The sequence below is a fragment of the Amphibalanus amphitrite genome, unplaced genomic scaffold, assembly GCF_019059575.1.
Source record: "Amphibalanus amphitrite isolate SeventyFive unplaced genomic scaffold, NRLGWU_Aamphi_draft 000060F_arrow, whole genome shotgun sequence".
Lineage (NCBI taxonomy): Eukaryota > Metazoa > Arthropoda > Thecostraca > Balanomorpha > Balanidae > Amphibalanus > Amphibalanus amphitrite.
The window spans coordinates 812,596-833,517 of record NW_024881556.1 but is presented as its reverse complement, the minus strand read 5'-3'; the positions used below and the strand labels follow the sequence as shown (position 1 = coordinate 833,517).

The 20,922-nt window shown below is 50.3% G+C and overlaps 1 protein-coding gene across 2 annotated transcripts in view; it reads right to left on the bottom strand.

Annotated features, from left to right (window-relative positions):
* LOC122378472 (homeobox protein OTX2-like) overlaps positions 1–20,922 on the bottom strand; it is a 90,850-nt gene that overhangs the window by 39,475 nt on the left and 30,453 nt on the right. Inside the window, exon 1 of one of the 2 annotated variants that reach the window (XM_043359566.1) lies at positions 2,238–2,355. The exons of the other annotated variant lie outside the window; for it this stretch is intronic. The gene's annotated coding sequence lies outside the window, so the exon portion shown is untranslated. Of the gene's footprint in view, positions 1–2,237; positions 2,356–20,922 lie in introns of those variants that run through there. 2 annotated transcript variants of the gene reach the window in all.

Genomic DNA, 20,922 nt, shown 5'->3' with positions numbered 1-20,922 from the left:
GGCACCATGAAATTCCAGAATTGGAATAAACATAGGATGTTGACATCAACATCAAACCACCAATGCATTAAAAATGAAAAAGAAGAAGAAATGACTGAGATGTATACAGCGCCTGATCGGATGGTTGAAGACATGACCAGGAAGCGGACAGTTTCCTATAGAGCGGATAAGTCACGTACTCCTTCCTGGTCCTACTTCCTGTTTTGTCCCAGTCTCGTCCCACCCAGTTTTGTTTTCGGTACGACTACTACACTTTTCCTCAACAAGCAGCCCGGAAGTCTGCTGCGATACAAAAACACACATTATAACAGGAATGCCAAAAATGGCAGTTTGTGTGAGGCCGTTCCACCAGCCAAGGTGACAGCTATTGTGTCTGACTGTTCAGTGTTCACGGAGGTGACAGTTCCACACGTCCCTAGGAACGCGAATGACGGCCCGAGTCCAGAGATAGGCATACCCTCTGTGTGTCAGTTTGATTGTAATGCCGAACACCGTACGCCTCAATAGCTATCACAAAACTTTTTCCTATCTGTTTTTCTTTGACATTTTAGAAAAAATTCCAATCTATTTGCTTTCACATTTTCTTTGCTTCAATTTTTTTCGCGAAATAAATGTGCAACTCAATGCAACTCGTTGTCAGCTGCATCACCACACATTATTCAAACGACCTCAGCGTGCTAAAATTCTTCAATCCTATACGAACAACACGAGTTTTTTAAAGCAGCCGTAATGAATCAACCATCAACGCTGTCAATTGTTAGAACCTTCGTAATTAACAGATACGTATGTGAAAATGGAATGTTTTGGCTTGCAATTTGTAGTGTCAACAAGCAAGTACCAGGTGCTTTTTCAGGTCTTTTATACTTGCAAAGTTACTTGCAAAGTTAAATATTGTTTTATATTAAGACTTCATCCGTCATTGGGATGATTGATGGAATAAACTAAACTAAACTAAACTAAACTAAACTTGGGTACTTGCAAAAGATAAACAAGTGCCCAAGTACTTTTGCAAGTAAGAAGTACTCTAACAAGTACCAAGTACTTACGCACGTACCGACTTCTTAGGTAGTTTTTCGCGAATATCTCAGCTTCTCGATGTCCAATCGACACGAGACAAACATCAATCGATCCCAAATTTTACGTCTAATCATTTTATGCCCAACGCGATGCTATGCGAGCGCATGAGCAAGTAGCAAGTACATTGGCAAGCACAACAAGTTTTTCGCAGATATCCTAGCCTCTAGACGTCCGATCAATTTGATCAAAAAAGTAAATTTTCCAACCCAAATTTTCTACTCTATTATTTGCGCCGCGGAGCAAGCAAGTCAACTAGTTCAATCCTATGAGAACAAGACGATCTTTTATCGACCATCAACCAAGCTATCGGAGGCGGCTTCAGCCTTGAGACCTCTGCCTTGGACGCACCTGCCACCGGACGGCCCAGGACACCGGCAACGTCCGATCTTATGCCCGATCCGGACACCCTTCCCAGGGGCGACTCTCCCCTGAGGGGCGACTCTCCCCTGAGGGGCGACTCTCTCCTGAGGGGCGACTCTCCCCTGAGGGGCGACTCTCCCCTGAGGGGTGACTCTCCCCTGAGGGGCGACTCTCCCCTGAGGGGTGCAAACAGTGCCAGGAGTCCTACAAAAAGTACAAGGACACAGAACCTGAGCACAGATACGTGCGTGAGAGGTGACAATCGGACGCCGTTTGTTTTCGTAAACCACCAACTTGGCGTTTGGTGTTTGAAAACTAATGCATTCGGTACTTTTTTGTTACTATGAAGCATCCCTGGTGTATGCCTAAGATGCTCTAAATTTCGTAAACAGTTGCTATTTCAATCAAATTTACAAGTTGGTCTGGTTTCCCGTACTTTGTCAATATTTGAGCTGGTTTCGGTTTCAAATATTTTCTCTATTTGACATCACTTAAGTGCACACACCTGCGGAATTCTTACCGTTGTGAGTGAAGGACGGCAAACCACAGAAACAGCACCGCAGCAAACACCACAGCAAACACCACAGAAAACGCCACAACGAACGGCGGCTCGCCATGCCGGCAACGGAGAGGTCCCCGGCGGGCCCGTGGCACGTGTGGCGCGTTCTCGCCCTGAGGCGATCGGCTGACTCCCTCTCAATAGTCAGTGGCACGGAGATGAGTGGGCTCGGCGCCACCGGGGCGGGGCGGTGATTTTGTCTCAGGAAGGGGGCCACATTCGGTGGCAGATGTTTACTCACCGGGACGCGATGAATGCAGGGTGCGGATGAAGACCGGCTAAGCCTGTTAGGGCACCGCTAAAGCCTACTAAAACCGCCTAAGACCGTATTAGCACTGAACTGCTCTCGGCTGCTCAATACCATGCGGCGGCGGCGGGGCGGGGCAGCTGACCAGCGCGCCCCGCCCCCCGGCCGCCGCCGGCTGCTCCCATTGGCTCTCCGGCCGGCCGAGCAGCGAATCAGAGCGGCCGAGTCGCCAGAGCGTGACCAACTATGGCCGGACGCTTCCGTCGGCCGGAGCCCGGCCTAAGCCAGCGTTTACCAGCCGGCTTTGGGAGGAATTAGCCGTTCAGGGGACCGTGCCCCCTCATTAGCGGAAGTGTTGTGTGGGCGATACGCTGAGGGCAAATACGCGGCGGTGGCCGGGCAGCGCCCACAGACGCAGCATTTCAATTTATAGACACAGACACCGGCAGTAAAGATAGACACCAGACAATGAAGATACAGACACGGCAGCCTATGTACAGATGAGGCTGTATCACCCCTTCCCCAGTACCTACGGGTACAGAGACGACACACCAGGTAAGTGGACCACGACCTCGCTTGCCGTTTTCCAGGTTGAACCCAGAAACGGCCTTGCCAGACAGCCGGCTAAGCAATTTTCCCGTCAGAATTTAAAACCGGACAAACAATTCCCGTTCGATGAGACTGGCAGACGGCGGCTTTCCGGGCGCGCTCCCTGGGCACCGGTTCGCCTGGCCAGTACCTTCCTGGTGGCCGGCAGGTCCCGGCCCGGCGCCTCGGCCGGCCTTCTCACGGCACCGGGCCGCACCCCGGCCCGGGGCGGCGCGGGCAGCACCTGCTCCGTCCCCCTCCCCATCCCCGGGGGGTGTATGCCAGTTGTGCCCCCCCCCGGCGGGTGTGTAACAGCCAAACACCCCTCCAAGTCCGTCAATCAGCACAGGAAGCCGGCGGCCGCCGCTGGCGGATCATCCCCAGGTAAGAGGATCTCGGACGGTCGGAGCAGCCGCTAACGACCACCGGCACGAGCGATACACCGGCGGCGGGGACGAGCGGGACACGGCCGGCGGCGGCGGCGGCGGCGGCGGCGGCCCGTGAGCAGCGTCTTAGCGGCGGCCGGCGCTGATTTATCTGTGCAGCCTGCAGCCGGGCCGGGCCGGCTCAGCTGTGGGCACCGCCACCACCTGCGGCCTCTGAGCCCTCGGATACCGGCCACAGCGCCGCGCTGAGCCCTCGGATACCGGCCACAGCGCTGCGCTCGACGTCGAGCCATAGAGACGTCCGAGTAGGAATACTGTGCGTCAGGACACTCTCACCTGGGCTCGAGTCCATGGTCCGCTCCCCCCCCCCCCACGGTCTGTGGTCCGATCCCCACTCGGTCTGTGGTCCGATCCCCACACGGTCTGTGGTGCCATCCGCGAGGCTAACGTGCAGCAAGTAAAACACCCCGACAGAGGCCCATTCCAACCAGCGGATCACATAGTACGTATCACTTAAGACGAGAAACCAGTGGGAATCCAGAGACAAACGGCTTTGGACTAGAGCGCAGGTGAGCTCGCTCCAGGAGCTCAGAAATCAACTGCAGCAGGCCGACCGGACGGGCTAGCGGGTCTGTGAAAATGACTGGACACTCACTGACATGGCGTCGCAAAAATAAATAGCAATCGCTGACTCGTTTCCAACATCAGGCCAGCCGGCCAAACATTGACAGCTTTATAGCAATCGTTTGGTTGGTGTGGTTAAAATGCCAGCGTTTAGTTTTCTTTTAGGGAGAGGTGTCGAGATCGCATTGTGTGACGTGCAGCAGGCAGCAGCCTGGACTGCGCTGTCTTGGCCTACAATTACATGTTTACAACTTATGCGCCAAACATGCGCGATAACTGCTAAGGTATTTCATAAATGGTGGCGTGTTTCGAAATTTAGGTACTTGTTTTTACGTACCTACCGGTTCCCATCATGTCGCAAGGTATTGGCTAACATTCGACCGGATGGGGGTCGCTTTTAGCCACACTCTCCAGTTTTTTTTTCGGGTGTGTAAAGAAAACAGCGGCCCGCAGCGCCGCGAAACCTAGTGTAGCTTATCATATATCCATTTCGCATCCCTGCTGGGGGGGGGGGGGCAAACTCTGCCCCCCTGTCTAACTTCCGAACCGATGGTCGTAGAAAGACGGGGAAAACGGCAATCGAAAGCTCTCAACAAGGCGGATCTTAAGAGCCCAATTTTTTTTGCTTAAGTAGGTCAGAGGTCAGGTCAAGGTCAGGTCAAGTGTACAAAATGCAAGTTTCTACAGTATCGGCCTTGCACCGTAGTTGCCGAAGAATGGACTGAGACTGATTGCCCAAAACGTGTTCTTAGACTACCAAGACAATATTCGTTGCATACAATGTCATTCAAAGGTCAAGATCAAGGTCAGGTCAGGTCAGGTCAGGTCACCAAAAACAAAATATAGAAAAGGGCATGTGCGACACATGTTTTATGGGTCATTTTACTCATAGAATTCAATAGGCACACTCAATGAGTGATATGGACCACCTCTGGATGAATTTCAGGTCGAGGTCAGGTCAAGGTCAGGTCAAGTGAGGTCAAAATTTGAAGTTAGTTGTTAAGGCCTAAAAAGGTGTTTATCTGATGCAGTTTTTCACGGCGAATCGAATGGTGCTATTTTTGTTTCCGTACGAGGTCCAAAGCTTCCAAAAAATCATTTTGTCGTGACGTCATAAAATTTTGAATAGCTCCCACATTTTTGAACCGATTCTTCTAAAAATTGGTATTTAGGTGCACATAGACCACTTATGTGACATATTTTTAGGTTTTTTCGATACACTCAAAATTTTGGATTTTATAATTATTTTCCCCAAAAAATCAGTTTTTTGAAGAAAAAAATGGCCAAAATCCAACATTTTCGAAAAACCGAGACAACCATTTGATAGACAAAGTAGAATTACGTATAACCTTTTTTGTTACGTCTTGATTCCTTTAAAAATGAAGATGTTAGCGGCGTTTGAAATTTTGCCGTTTTTGAGGCGAAAATGGCGAACATGACGTCACTAAAACGTCAATTTCTCAAAAAATTTCCGACGGATTTCGCTCAAATTTTCTGGGAACGTGCCAAATTAATGTATAATAAGGTTCGCAAAGTTTGACGTCGCTAGCGTAACGCGTTTAAAAGTTATTGGCGAAAAACGGGAGGGAGGGGCAGATTCTGCCCCCCCCCCAGCGGGGCGCGGGTTAAAAGAGCTAATGAATGTGCTAATCTGCGACTATCTAACCTTTAGGTTGCCATGTTGCACACAGATTAGTTAAAAATGTCAACATCGACAGACTTTTTTTGTGATATTTTATCTTTGATAGCCTTCAGTGAACTCAGCGATGATCTGGTCTGCAATTGGCTCATAAAATCCTGAAAGATCTAATATAACTATTCTATTTGTTGAGAGCTATTTATATTGTTTTATTTTCCGGGTCTTGTCTTGTTACCTTCCATATTTTTTAGTCATAATCAAGTGTGGTCAAATTCGATCAGTTCCTCATGACATAATGCTGTATGTAGGTAGTGGGTCACAGCATCAGCACTCAATGGTGAATACATTTCTCGGCAGACATCTCTATAATGTACAAACAGACGGGGAAGACTACGTTGTCGTAGAATACTCAATATTTTATCGCGGCATTAAGACAGATATGCTGGATAAAAAGGCAGCCTTTTGCATTTGAAGCACGTCTTTTGCTGAAAAATGTCTTAGTCTGGCGACAACAGGCCGCGATATTGATGTGTCGTCAAGTTTACAAAGGAAATGGCCTGATGACGAGTCCCCAGATGCCGGCGCGGCCCGGCCCAGATCGGCCGATAGCTGCACGCAGGCGGCCGTATGGGTGGCGCGTGCGCCGGCCAGCTGCACCACCGGAGATCGATGGCCAAACGGTGCCCTCTAAGATAGATGGTCCAATGGTGCTCCGGCGACGCGTCCCAATCTGTCACGGGCCGCCCATCAACATGCAGCGGAAACACAGTGAGAGCGCCAGCATTGCGGCGGCCGGCCGGCGACGAGCGAGATCCTTTCGGCCGGCTTTTAATCATTACCGGGCACCGCTAAGCCGCCACCACGTCCGCATGCAACTGCGGCTAAGGAGGATTTGTCTGAATTATTGGTACGGCCGGCCGCTGGGCCGCGTGCTCCGTGTACCGGACGGGGACGGCTCTTTGTCTGGGGAGCGGCTGGTGATGTATGGGGTCGGACCGTTCGGACCCGCCCCACCGCGCAGCGACACAGCGCGCCGGCCAGCTCTAGCTGGGCTCAGAGGGCCCCCATTCGGTGGCCTGGTTTTGCCAGCATTTCGTGTTGGATGTGCTGCGTTTTCAGTATTTTGCGAATCATATAGTTTTACAAAATCACACGGGGCACCCCACGGTGTGGGCTCACTCGCCACTCCACCCGACCTGCAACGGTGGTGCGCTAACCAGATGCCCGGTGTGCTGCGACCAGGCCTGGCATCGTTAGCAAAACTATATACATCGGCCGCCAATGCACCAATAATTAATTTCGTACGCCTGTGACATTGGCGTCCGCTAGAGCCTGGGTGATGGATAGTTTCAAGGAAACGGCGCAGATAGGTAAAGCTCGCTGGTATCCGAAGGTCATCTCCGTATCGACACATCGGGGCCTCATGATGACATGCCACCACTGAAGACCGGACCGGGGCCACCGGGCGGTGTAATCTGGTCCCTCAGCGGTGCCTCACCTAGCCACTCAGCAGCGCCTCACCTAGCCACTCAGCAGCGCCTCACCTAGCCACTCAGCAGCGCCTCACCTAGCCATTCAGCGGTGCCCCATCTGGCCACTCAGCAGTGCCTCATCTGGCCACTCAGCGGTGCCCCATCTGGCCACTCAGCAGTGCCTCATCTGACCACTCAGCGGTGCCTCACCTAGCCACTCAGCGGTGCCTCATCTGGCCACTCAGCAGTGACTCACCCAGCCACTCAGCAGCGCCTCACCTAGCCACTCAGCAGCGCCTCACCTAGCCATTCAGCGGTGCCCCATCTGGCCACTCAGCAGTGCCTCATCTGGCCACTCAGCGGTGCCTCATCTGGCCACTCAGCAATGCTGGGCCTGGGCGTCATCTGGCCACTCAGCAGTTCCTCATCTGGTCCCTCAGCAGTGCCTCATCTGGCCACTCAGCAGCGCCTCACCTAGCCACTCAGCAGTGCCTCATCTGGCCACTCAGCGGTGCCTCATCTGGCCACTCAGCAGTGCCTCATGTGACCACTCAGCGGTGCCTCATCTGGCCACTCAGCGGTGCCTCATCTGGCCACTCAGCGGTGCCTCATCTGGCCACTCAGCAGTGTCCACAGACAGTCTCGCACATGTATTTCAGAACGGAGCCAAGCGCATCTCCGGATCGATCGTGATATGCTAGAATCGACACAAACAGACAAATTCCACGACAAATCGACAAATAAAAAATTAAATTTGCACCCTCATCTTTTATTTTTCGTTGAAAACCGGTGTAAGGGGTTTTGATGGGCGGGGAAGCCAGCTGTGGCAAGGATTTTTTTCTTCGAACAACGGTTTCCGAGATATAGCCTCGGGCAATTCCAGCAGGTCGCGCTGCAGCCCTATGTTTGGTGACCTATAACTCAGAAACTATTGGTTTTTTACGATAAAAACCTTAAATGGTTCAACTCACAATCAGCCAACAAACAATTTGGCTATCTCGGATTTTCAATTTTTGAAAATTTTGATCACGTGACCTTTTGACCTATTTTTCGAAGAGTGACCTTGATATTTTCCCCACTGAAAGTTGCAATTTTGTCTGATGACGATTAAAGCCTTATCAATTTTCATTCATATGCGAAAATAAAAAAGTGGATATCGCCCTGCGTTGACCTCAGGTCAGGTCATTTTTATGACCTGTCCATTATTACGAGCGGGAGTGACAGAGAGATCTCGAGAACAAAGCAAGATAGCGACAAGCGGTAAACATTGCAGGGTACAAATGGGTAAGGTCTATAATTTTTACTGAGGTCATTTTCAGGTCAGGTCAAAGATGACGTCACAGAAGCAAAAAGGAAGTCAAAATTGCGGCACTACATATACCTCGAATTATATGTAGTCGATTACATATATCTGAGTGGCCAGATATATGTAATCGAGTTTTTCTCGAATAACTTTCAAGGTATCCCAGCTAGGAACAAACTAATAGCAACATCGTGATCCTCTCGTCCATCCGCATCGAAATATATGTATGTTGACCTCGAAACGTCGAAAGGTCAAAAGTTGACCTTAGGTCACGTGACGAGCGGGAGCGACAGCGAGATCTCGAGAATAAAGCAAGCTAGCGACAAGCGGTAAACGGTGCAGGGTACACACGGATAAGGTCTATAATTTTTACAAAGGTCATTTTCAGGTCAGGTCAAAGATGACGTCACAGGAGCAAAAAGGAAGTCAAAATTGCGGCACTAAATATATGAAGTTTTTCTCGAATAACTTTCAAGGTATCCCAGCTAGGAACAAACTAATAGCACCATCGTGATCCTCTCGTCGACCCGCATCGAAACATATGTATGTTAACCTCGAAAGGTCGAAAGGTCAAAAGTTGACCTTAGGTCACGTGACCTAAGGTTAACTTTTGACCTTTCGACCTTTCGAGGTCAACATACATATGTTTCGATGCGGATCGACGAGAGGATCACGATGGTGCTATTAGTTTGTTCCTAGCTGGGATACCTTGAAAGTTATTCGAGAAAAACATATATATGTAGTGCCGCAATTTTGACGTCCTTTTTGCTCCTGTGACGTCATCTTTGACCTGACCTGAAAATGACCTCAGTAAAAATTATAGACCTTATCCATTTGTACCCTGCACCGTTTACCGTTTGTCGCTATTTTGCTTTATTCTCGAGATCTCGCTGTCGCTCCCGCTCGTAATAATGGACAGGTCATAAAAATGACCTGACCTGAGGTCAACTCAGGGCGATATCCACTTTTTTATTTTCGCATATGAATGACAATTAATAAGACTTTAATCGTCATCAGACAAAATTGCAGCTTTCAGTGGGGAAAATATCAAGGTCACTCTTCTAAAAATAGGTCAAAAGGTCACGTGATCAAAATTTTCAAAAATTGAAAATTCGAGATAGCCAAAATGTTTGTTGGTTGATTGTGAGTTGAACCATATAAAGTTTATATCGTAGAAAACCAATAGTTTTTTAGTTATAGGCCGCCAAACATAGGGCTGCAGCGCGACATCCAGGAATTGCCCGAGGCTATATCTCGGAAACCGTTGTTCGAAGAAAAAAATCCTTGCCACAGCTGGCTTCCCCGCCCATCACAACCCATTTGACCAATTTTAAGCAAAAAATAAAATATGAGGGTGCAGGGCACTTGTCGATTTGTCGTGGAACGCCCCACAGGTTAGTTTAACCCTCGCCCGCACATGCCATTTTCCCATCCTAGAACGCACATGGGGGGGGGGGTGGTTGCCACCCCCCCCCCGCGCCATTTCGTTCCTGTTGGAGATAGAGCTTAGCAGTAAGGACCAAAAAGATTCTTTGGGAAGAGACGAATCCAATGATACCCAGTTTTACCTTCTCAGGTCAGTCATTGACCTTCCAGGTCAGGTCAAACTAAAAAATGTTGCTGTTTTGGGTCACCGTTGGATATCAAGTGCGCTGCTTATCAAATACCGATGACGATGCTGTTTTCTGGTGCCAAGCCAGCTAGAACCTCTTTGTCACACTATCCGACCAGAATTTTGCTGCTGAGGTCATTTCAGGTCAAGTTAGGTCAAGGTCAATTATATGTGTTTGTATGTCTGTGTGTGTCTGTGTGTATACTGATGTGTGCACCGATTGTTTTTGGGTCCATATCACATGAAATCATGATCTGAGAAGCTTTTACCAAAAATGCAGTCAAAAAACTTCACAAAAAGTAAATTCAGCTTGCCTAAAACGCAATTATCTTAGATGACCTAGGTTGACCTTGACCCTGACCTTGACCCCTGTACATCGTCGAACAACATGTTCCATGATAGGTGGGAGGTAAGACTGGCAAAAAAAGGCCGAAATCAGGGTGTCAAAAGCTCACAAGGCCCATGGCAAACGCAAGATGCTGAGAATTGGCCATTTGGGTCATGACATGACCTGAAAAACAAGGTCATATCTCCGAAATCAAAAATCACAGAAACTTGAAATTTTCAGTGGTCATCAAGAAAGGATAGACGAGCAGCTATACGAAAAATCAGCCTTCTAGCTCTAAAAATGTTGAGTGCAGAGCAGAAAGACTGCCTGGGGGGGTGGCAACCACCCCCCCCCCATGTGCGGGCGAGGGTTAAGGTAATGTCACACGTATCTACGCCTCTGTTGGTGTAAAGTCTTTGATGATGCTCGTTTATGCATCTAACAAGGCAACTAAAATCTACGAAAAGCACAACGCTTCTTCTCCCAGCCAAATCAATACGCTGCATATCTTCCTGAGTGTCCGTGTGTGCTGGCTGGTGGCGGTGTTCTACGGGCGGCCCGCCGCGCCGTTCGGCTGGGCGCGCCCGGGCGCCGACCTCTGCCCGGCGCCCGCGCTCGCTACCGGCTGCCCGGCGCCGGGGCACTTGCGGGGTCTCTGTCGCCCCCTGCCTGCTGCCGGCCTCGGCCCCCGACTCGGGAACACGCCACCACGCGCCTCACCTCCGTCTGCCGAGGGCCCCGGAAGCCCGCGCCGCGCGCGCTGGGGAGCACTGGCAGGAGGGGAGAAATACTACCCAGCCGGCCCGCGGACACTGCCCCCAGCGGGCCTCCATATAATGTGACCAGCCACTCGTCCAGTGCCCGCGGTGGAGTGTGGACTGTGGACACTGATCACTTCCCACACATGAATTTCAGCTTCTGATATCCTATATAACTATTAAACTGATTATATGTTTTGAGTAAACAAGTACTCTAAACTCTTCTAAACCAGTAAAACAACTTTTGGTTCGACAAACGAGCGAGCGAGAGGGTGAGCATTGCACGTGCGGGATTGCGAGAGGGTACTTCCAAATGACTTATGCACGGCACCCTACTTACCGGTCTCTAGCAATGAGCGAACTTTGAGCGCAATCGGCCCAACCGTTCTCGAGATCTGGAAGCGGCACCCCGCACGTGCGCACGTGCAAACTGGGTCCCAACTGACTTTTGCACGGCACCCTACTGACCGGTCCCTAGCCATGTACCAAATTTGAGCATATCGGTTCAGCCGTTCCTGAGATCTTGAAGCGACCCCTGGGCCCTGCACGTGCGCACGTGCAGCAGCAACCCAACCGTGACGCATGGAAATGCATTGCCTGGTGGGTGCCTACCTGCATGCCAAGTATCAGCGCAATCGGCCTAGTAATTACCGAGATATTGCGAATGTTGCAAAACTGACACCTCTTCGTTTTGCATGTGGCCCGTGCATAAGGGGTCACCCACGTGCATGGGTAATAGTTTAGTACTTGGTAAAAGGAATGTATCTACTACATATAAAATTACCGCAGGCCAATCGGCCCAGCGGTTGCTGAAATATTACCAGTATAACGCCTTATGGGGCGACTAACGGAGCGAGCGAGAGGGTGGGCCTTGCACGTGCGAAATTTCGAGGGGGTACCTCCAACTGACTTGTGCACGGCACCTTACTAACCGGTCTCTAGCGATGTGCCAAATTTGAGCACAATCGGCCCAGCCGTTCTCGAGATCTGGAAGCGGCACCCTGCACGTGCGCACGTGCAAAATGGGTCCCAACTGCACGGCACCCTACTAACTGGTCCCTAACCGTGTACCAAATTTGAGCGCCATCGGTCCAGCCGTTCTCGAGATCTGGAAACGACCCCTGCACGTGCGCACGTGCAGCAGCACCCCAACCTTAACACATGCAGATGAATCATCTGATGGAGACCTAACTGGGTACCGAGTTTCAATTCAATCGGCCCAACCGTTGTGCCGTTATTGAGGTTGCAATTTTGGGGGTTCTTAAAAAATGTCCAACTTTACCACGCGCCACGTGCGGTGGTTGGCAAGAACGCATGGTGGCCATCACACCACAGAACTTTTACGTCCAAGTGACATTCAGTAAAGAAGACCGCTTGTCAATCGGATGTCCCGTTCCTAAGATATTAGCTTTTGAAGAGCGTCCCCACGGCCGGCCGGCCGGCCGGCCGGCCGCTCATACTCAGAAATTTCCGTTAATCTAAGGAAAGACTCCGCTCGCTTCGCTCGCTCCGTAATAAGCCTCTCAAAAGCGTGGCAGGCCGGGTCGGGCCGGATTGGGCCGCTCATGCTGACATTTTCACGTTATATTGAAAAGACTTCGCTTCGCTCGCTTCGCTCGCTCGCTCGTAATAAATCTCTGATAATGTTTTGCGTACTTCTTAGCCACTAGATAAAAAATTAACACGACTCATGTAGCCAATAGCCATTTTCACGACGGTCTTAGGTTTTCAGCTTTGGTTGTAATTAGCCGTTTTCACGACGGATTATCTGGCGTATGCACAACACTTTACCACTTTACAAAATCTAGCCAAATCCCTTTATCCATATATCATGAGGTCATTTCAAAGCTTAGATATAAAATAGCGTGTGATACTTTAAACATCATGTATATATAAACAACAATTTCTACCAAACTAAGTTACTCACAAACAACTATGAACCTAATCTGACCAAAATGCACCAACTATGACCAAATGAACCATCGAAACAAAGGCTATGGCTGTTGATATATCTGATTCATCAAAACATCCGACATTATTTTCTATTAAAGATTTGAAACAATGCCATGTTATGAAGATATTTATTGTCAAAGAGACTTGTTAATATTTGGTCAAGTTTGGAGCATTTGCCAGATAACCCGTCGTGAAAACGGTTACTGTGTATCAATTCAGTTGAACTGAGTCTTTCGAAAATGTACCTTGTCAATGGCATTTCAGTTTAAACTTCCCCATTGCACGTGAAGACAAAGGAGCGAATAGATACCAATCATCTGCTCAAATTCGTCACTTCAACGCGCCTGAATGTCGAGGAGCAGCGAGCATGCCGCCTTAAACGGACTGGCGCGGCTCGCAGGCCGGTCTTCTCGGGGGTTTACACGACTTTGGCGTTATCAGCAGGAAACATCTACGTGTCGGTGTGCGGCGTCATTTTATCGATATCCAGTCCGCTTATTGATATCTGGTCGATATCTGCAGCGGTCCTCAGTTGGCCGACTGCAGCGCCTCACAAAAACACACACACACTCGATACCGGTCAGCCGGAGCTGAGCTATTAACGGCCATCAGCTGTTGCCCTGCCGCACGTCACCAGTAACTGGAGACTTTTTCGGGCGCATTGTGCTCGTGGTTACAGATGGACTGATGGCTGACTGACTGAGGCTGTCGTTTAGACGTCCGCAGTATTCAGCTAGATTATAAAATGTTGTTTCGTCTCGTTAACCATCGCTAGGCCTATCAGTTTTCTTCATACGTAAATGAGCTAGGGCTCGCGGGAAGACGAGCCCAGGGCCGTATAAGAGGACGAGCCTTTTGCGCCACTACGAGACGCAGCGACTGGTACCCGATTTTAGGATCTGCAGGGTCAACTGGAGGCCAGTGAAGTCAAGTCAGTGCCCCAAGGTAGAAGTTTATTTGTTTGTTTGTTTGTTTGTTTGTTTGTTTGTTTGTTTGTTTGTTTGTTTGTTTGTTTGTTTGTTTGTTTTTGGCGAAAAGCTTCACCAGACAATGTCGCAGATCTGCGATTGGACTTATGTCATGCAGCTGGTTGAAGGAGGTCATATTGGACATCATTCGATTCGGCAGGTCTTTTGAAGTCCATTGGTAACTTTCCCTACTCGCTAACTCACTTTGATCAGGAATTACTGCCGAAAACCTCCGAGGAAGATGCGATTTCACGTAATGTAATCTGAAATATTATGTAGCTCCAAAGTCGTTATTAGGCCATCGATATACCCGGCACTCTCGCTTCAAACTCCGTTGGCAAAGGCAGTATAGAATTACGCATTTTCGGTCTTAACATCAGCTCATTCTATTGGTAAGTTTATGAATTATTAACACTGTTACAATTGCCCCGTGTTACATTTGACCCCGCTCTCCCCTAAACCAGATAGGTCTGGGTGTTCTGCGTCGTGAGCAGTGGGCAGCAGCAACGGAATGTGAGGAGGGCTCAGCAGTGGGCTCAGGGAATGTGACGAGGGCTCAGCTCGGGTTCAGGGAATGTGACGAGGGCTCAGCAGTGGGCAGCAGCAAGGGAATGTGAGTGTGACGAGGGCTCAGCAGTGGGCCACAGCAAGGGAATGTGACGAGGGCTCAGCTCGGGCTCAGGGAATGTAAGGAGGGCTCAGCTGGGGCTCAGGAAATGTAACGAGGGCTCAGCTGGGGCTCAGGAAATGTAACGAGGGCTCAGCTGGGGCTCAGGAAATGTAACGAGGGCTCAGCTGGGGCTCAGGGAATGTAACGAGGGCTCAGCTGGGGCTCAGGAAATGTAACGAGGGCTCAGCTGGGGCTCAGGGAATGTGACGAGGGCTCAGCTCGGGCTCAGGGAATGTGACGAGGGCTCAGATCGGGCTCAGGGAATGTAACGAGGGCTCAGCTCGGGCTCAGTTTTTTTTTTGGGGGGGTTAGGACCTTTCGGTTCAATGAGACCATTTCAGAGCCGGGAGGATGATAGGATATAGAGGGAGACATTGGTCTGGGCACGCCCTGGTGAGTCACCGGGGCTGAGCCCGTCCAGAGGACAGGCCACCCAGCCCCAAGATACTCACTGCACCCGGCTACGGGGTGCATTCCCTGGGGAGCATCGGTGCCGCTCCAAGGGAGCAGCCCGCATGAGATAAAGTTGCCTGTCCAGCCCGGATGGGGTTGCGGCGTGGAGGAGAAGGATTTCAGTATCCTGAGGATAGAAGCACGGAAAGGTATCGGGCTCAGTGAATGTGACGAGGGCTCAGCTCGGGCTCAGAGAGCTGTGTCTGCAGTTTGAGCTGTGTTTGAGCTGTGTCTCGGCTGTCTGAGCTGTGTCTGAGCTGTTTTTTTTTCTGCAGTCTGAACACGGAGCTGTGTCTGAGCTGTGTCTGTAGTCTGAACTGTGTATGCAGTCTGAGTTGCGTCTGAGCTGTGTTTACAGTCTAAGCTGTTGCAGTCTGAGCTATGTTTGTATTATAAGCTGTGTTTGCCAGTCTGAACTGTGTCTTATGGCTGTATCTGAGCTGTGTCTGGGCTGTGTCAGGGCTGTGTCTGAACTGTGTATGCAGTCTGGGCTGTGTCTGGGCCAGGGGCGGATCCAGCATTTTGCCAAGGGAGGGGCTATTCCGAATCGGGGGCCCCCCATCGATGGGGGCCCTACCTACCCCCAAAAGTTTAAGCCTGGATTTCGTCCACTTTATTTTTGGGGGCCCCCTATCATGCTTTTTTTGCAAAAAAAAAAAGAAAATGAGAAAGTCGCCCGGGGGGCGCTATAGTCCCTATCGCCCCCCTGGATCCGCCCCTGCTAGGAGGCCTTGTTTGTGAACTAGGAAGCCCTCTGTGATAGCTAGGAGGCCCTCTGTGCAGATGCGAGCGCAGGCCCTCAGTACAGACTTGGAGACCCTTTGTGTGGATGCGAGTGGAGGCCCTCTGTGGAGATTAAGAGGTCCTGTGTTGGCGAAGAGGATATCTGTGCAGGCTTGGAGTCCCTCTGTGCAGGATAGGACTTAGGAGACCTTCTGTGTGAGTTAGGAGGCCCTCTGTGTTGGCTAGGAGGCCCTTTGTTCGGATGCGAGTGGAGGCCTCTGTGTAGGCTAAGAGATTTTGTGTTTGTTAGGACATCTGTGCAGGCTTGGAGGCCCTCTGTGCAGGTTAGGAGGCCCTGTAAAAGTGGTCATCTCTGTGAATATAAGAGACCTCCAAGTTATGAAAACCTTTACCAATCTTCTAACAAAGAAGTCTTCTCAGCTAGTCTTCTAAGAAATAACTAAGTGGGTAGGTTAAAAAAAAAATCATCGGATTTCGGCCACTTTAATTTTCAGGAGGCCCCCTTTTCAGCTTTTTAACTTTTTATTTTATTTTTGAGAAAAAAATCGGCCAAGGGGGGGGCCATGGTCCCCATGGCCCCCCCCCTTGTATCCGCGCCTGGTCTGGGCTGTGTCTGAACTGTGTATGCAGTCTGAGCTGTGTCTGCAGTTTGAGCTGTGTCTGAGCTGTGTCTGAGATGTATCTGTGGTCTAAGCTGTGTCTGAGCTGTGTCTGAGCAGCTGTATCTGCACTGTAAAAAAAATTCACTAGCTAATTTTGAAATTAGGCATTTTTTACGAGTGCCTCCCTTGCACCTCGTTACAACATATATGGACATTAGTAGTCAGAGCCATGCACGTTAACAATGCCCTTTGTGGAACAAATGCCTACGAGCGAGAGCATGTTCAGGAACCTAATTTTGCGCAGTGTTAATGAACTACGCACAGCCTCACAGTGTTACCCGCCGTTGGCTTGTTCTCGGCCAGTTTTTGGCGTGTCCCTCAATTAGGTCATTTTGCTATTAGATCAGCTGACGAGGCCCCGGCTGGCACCTACTAAACGGATAACCTTGCGTGCAACCCCGCTTGTTGTCACGAACGCCTGCAGCTGGTAAACGTGCTGGTAAGCTTGCGTGGTTAGCGGCTTCGGATGGCTATGAGGATGTGCCTCATAGCTATCCTCGTCGCATGTTACAACCTAGGAGTCTGTGGCTGCTTTCAGAAGGAGTCCCCCCCCCCCCCGCTTCCGGGAGCCGGCGTCCATTTTGTGTTGCGTCGCCATTACTGTGTGTGTCTGCCCAACTGCTCTTTGGCTTGATTTAAGGTGATGCATCTTGTATCATTTGCTGTTGCTCAACAAAAAGGTTGTCCATTTGTAAGCAAAAGTTATTATGTTGTTGAGCTTCTTAGAAGATGTATAGTATCGCATAATGTTGCCCGTCGTTGGCAGAAGTGCGCCGTTATCGTCTATCCAAGTCAGAATAGCTATATGCAGTGGCGCGGGAACCGGGGGGGCTAGGGGGGGCTGAGCCCCCCAGCTTTTCGGCTGGGGGGGGGGGCTCGTAATGTATTTGAGCCCCCCCCCCCCCCAGCTGGAGGAATCGAAATCGGAAATCTACCAACATAATTTCATAGATTCATACATAGGCGTGGGAACCGGGGGAGGGGGCAGTGGGGGAAGCTTGCCCCCACAACTCTGCGGCCGTGGGGGCGGTGCCCCACAACGTTTCATGAGGCCAGGAACCGTCGGGCAGCTTGTCCTCCCCAAAATTAGGGGTTGTGGGTCACAAAGGAAGAAAGCATGTAAGTGAAAAATCCACCTATTTCACTGGCTCGGCAACTCATTTGGAAGATTAAAACCTTTACTACAGGTTGCCAAAACGGTAGTTTCTTCACTCAGCTGAGACGGAATACCTCACTTTTTGAAATTATTTTCGTTTTTTTTTTTGTTGTTGAAAAGGCCAAGGTCTGAAAAATAAGTGGCCTAAAACCGGTGAGAGAACTAGATTTGGGGGTACCCTAGGTTGATTTCTATTATGGTTCAGCCCCAGTCTGGAAGAAGTTCCCGCGCCACTGGCTATATGTTTGGGACTTAAGCTAGCTTGTGGCAGGAGTATATGTATATCACTTTCTTCAACTTTAATTTAATCATTTTCCAGATTGGTATGCCTTATGATAATAATAATGTTGATATTCGTTTTTTCACCCATTGCAGACTTCTCTGGTAAAGAATGGGGCCATGATATGTCCTGGCCTACTTTCACCCCGCGACTGCCGCCGGTGCAGAGCTAATGAAAAATCACAAATGTTTGATGGTGGTTATTTAAGAGACCTGATTGCAAATTATTCAGTTAGTTGTTGTTGTTGTTGTTGTTGTTGTTGTTGTTGTTGTTGTTGTTAAAGTTATAGTTATTGTCCTGGCGTTGTTATGTTCTCGTTCTCGTTCTCGTGCCCCAATAAATGTGCTGCAGCGCTACTCAGTCTGTTTACTTGCGGGTGGCGGTCGAGAGTCGGAGGCACTGGTTGACGGAATTCCGTCGACGGAATTCCGTCGACCCAGTGCCTAGACCCCGAAGGCCAGTAGTGGTACTAGTTAACTAGTGCCACTACTGGCCTTGAGCTAGTACCACTACTAGCCTTGGGGGCTAGTACAATTCGAGAGATCGACGGAATTCCGTCGACCCAGTGCCTAGACCCCGAAGGCCAGTAGTGGTACTAGTTAACTAGTGCCACTACTGGCCTTGAGCTAGTACCACTACTAGCCTTGGGGGCTAGTACAATTACTGGGTATGGATTAGTAGGCAGTGGCTAGTTACCTTACCAGGCAGGGGCTATTATGACACCTAGTAGACGCACTACCCACGCTATTTACGTGCGTGTTGTCAGACTAGGTGGAGCACGGTGGTCGTATGCATACGAGGCACAGCCTTGTCGAACAAGCTTGTTACTCGGCAACTAGCCTAAAATTAGCCAAATTTACACGCTCCTGCAATGTTATTTTTGCGCTGAGAATTCCTCTACGAGGGGCTTGTAAGTTTTTGTTACAGTGTGTGGCCTGAACTGGTGCTCCACCGCTGCCGCCGCGCCTGTCACCCGTCAAAGGCGGGATAACGGTCCACGACTGTCGCGGCAGAACAACATTCCTACCGGAGAGGGGGCCGAGGACGAGCGGGGGGGGGGGGCGCCTGCCGGGTGAACAGACAGACAGACAGACAGACAGACAGACAGACAGACAGACAGACAGACAGACAGACAGACAGACAGACAGACAGACAGACAGACAGACAGACAGACACACACACAGACACACACACAGACGTACAGACACACAGACTGACTGATTGGGTGCCGTCGATCACCGTTGCGGCCCTCAGCTGTAAGGCTGACAGCCGTAGGAGGGATTCGGTAGAGGCACGGGGGATTAGGAAGCAATTAGCGAGACGAGTTTGTACGTAGCGGCCGGCCGGTCCAAAAAGATAAGCCGCTTACCGCTGTCCATAACGCTAATCGTCGGTGGACCGTGCCACGCAAGGCACCGTTAGGTGAGCTCCGGGCCACGCAGCCGGCTTACTCTTATCCGAGTATAGCAGGAGAGTCATTACAGGGAGTGGCTGACGCTAGTCTTCAGTCGTTGGAGGGGACCTTGGTGGCTAGGAGTGGCTGGGAGTGGCTGAGAGTTGTTTGGAGTTGCTGAGAGTTGCTGGGGAGTCTGTGCCAGAGCTGTAGGAGAACGGGGAGTATAAAGAGAGTGGGATGAAGGGGTGGGAGGGATAATGGTGGGACTGGGGACAAATGATATAGCACTGTCGAGGACTTCATGGAATGAGCAAACAACGGCTAGCTAGGGTCAGATTCAGAACCAAAGACGGAAACTCATGACTCCTGTGAGAGTTTTCGGGCGTGATTAAAGTTCGTGAGCGTTGTGTTTGTGTCAATTGTGTGTGTGGGGGGGGAGGGGGTGTGTAGGTGTGTTTGTGTGTGTGTGGTTTCTTTTTAATTGTCGGCTTGTTGGATTTGGGGGATATGACTATTTTTTTTTCTTTTTATAAATAAATTTAGCTCGAATGTTGGCATGGACGGATTGACACAGCAGAAGCCTACGCTCAGCACTCGGTGGGGTGGGTGTCCGGTGGGTGTCCGGTGGGTGTCCGGTGGGTGTCCGGTGGGTGTCCGGTGGGTGTCCGGTGGGTGTCCGCGGCGGTGGGTGTCCGGTGGGCCGGTCCGCGTCCAGTGCCGGGCGACGGGCCGCGCCGAGCTACCTGGGTCGACCGGCTGCGACCGGCTCACGATCGGCTCAGAGTCGCGCGGCTGTCGCAGTCCAAATGGGAGCCGACAGCCGGGCTCAGAGTCGCGCGGCTGTCGCAGTCCAATTGGGAGCCGACCGTCTCCACGGGATGACGCCACCCGGAGATTGCATACAGTCTTGCAATGGTGCACATACGTGAGGGCATACGTGCCGTTCCCACACGACTTGTATGGGAACCACTCAATAAAACGTGATTAGGGCCGTGCAGTTGGGTAATCTTACACTCAGCGGTGACATAATTGCCACTCACTCAATGGCACTGCATGTAAAACGGCACCCATCCTCATGAATTTTGGGAGAAGGTGCGGGTGTTTCACCGGTTTGTTTTGTTTGTGTTTGTTTTGGTGAATAGTGAGTGGCCTGGCCCGTGCGGCTTAAATGTATCACTGCGGCGCCATTGTAGAGAAAAGTTAGGGAATTTGAGCTGTGAGGTATCATGATCCACGCCGATTTCTCGGCTTCGATGACATAAGTTTATACCATTTTTGCCATGCAAGTGGATGTGAGTGCTCCAAGCCTTCATGGTTCGTGGCAAATCTGGTTGTTATCGGTATAAGTTGTAACCATTCATGACTGGGAACGAACAAGTTTTTTAGCTCGTGAAAGTAAATTGTCAAAATTGGCAATTCCTTCCTGCCCCTTACACAAAGCAAACCAGGCTGCCGTTTTTCTAGTTGGGCACCTTACACATATCCTTTAGTTTTGAGCCCTGAGCGGCCTGTAGAAGCCAATCGTTTTATTGTGAGTTTAATTATGTGGATTTAGTCGTATGGTGGGGCAAGATAGCCTGCTCTAACCCATATATCGCGTTGCATGTCTAGAGAATAGACGTCGACAATATGACATTATGTTTGTTGCCAAATTTTATAGAAATCATACTCGTTTACCCTTACTCCA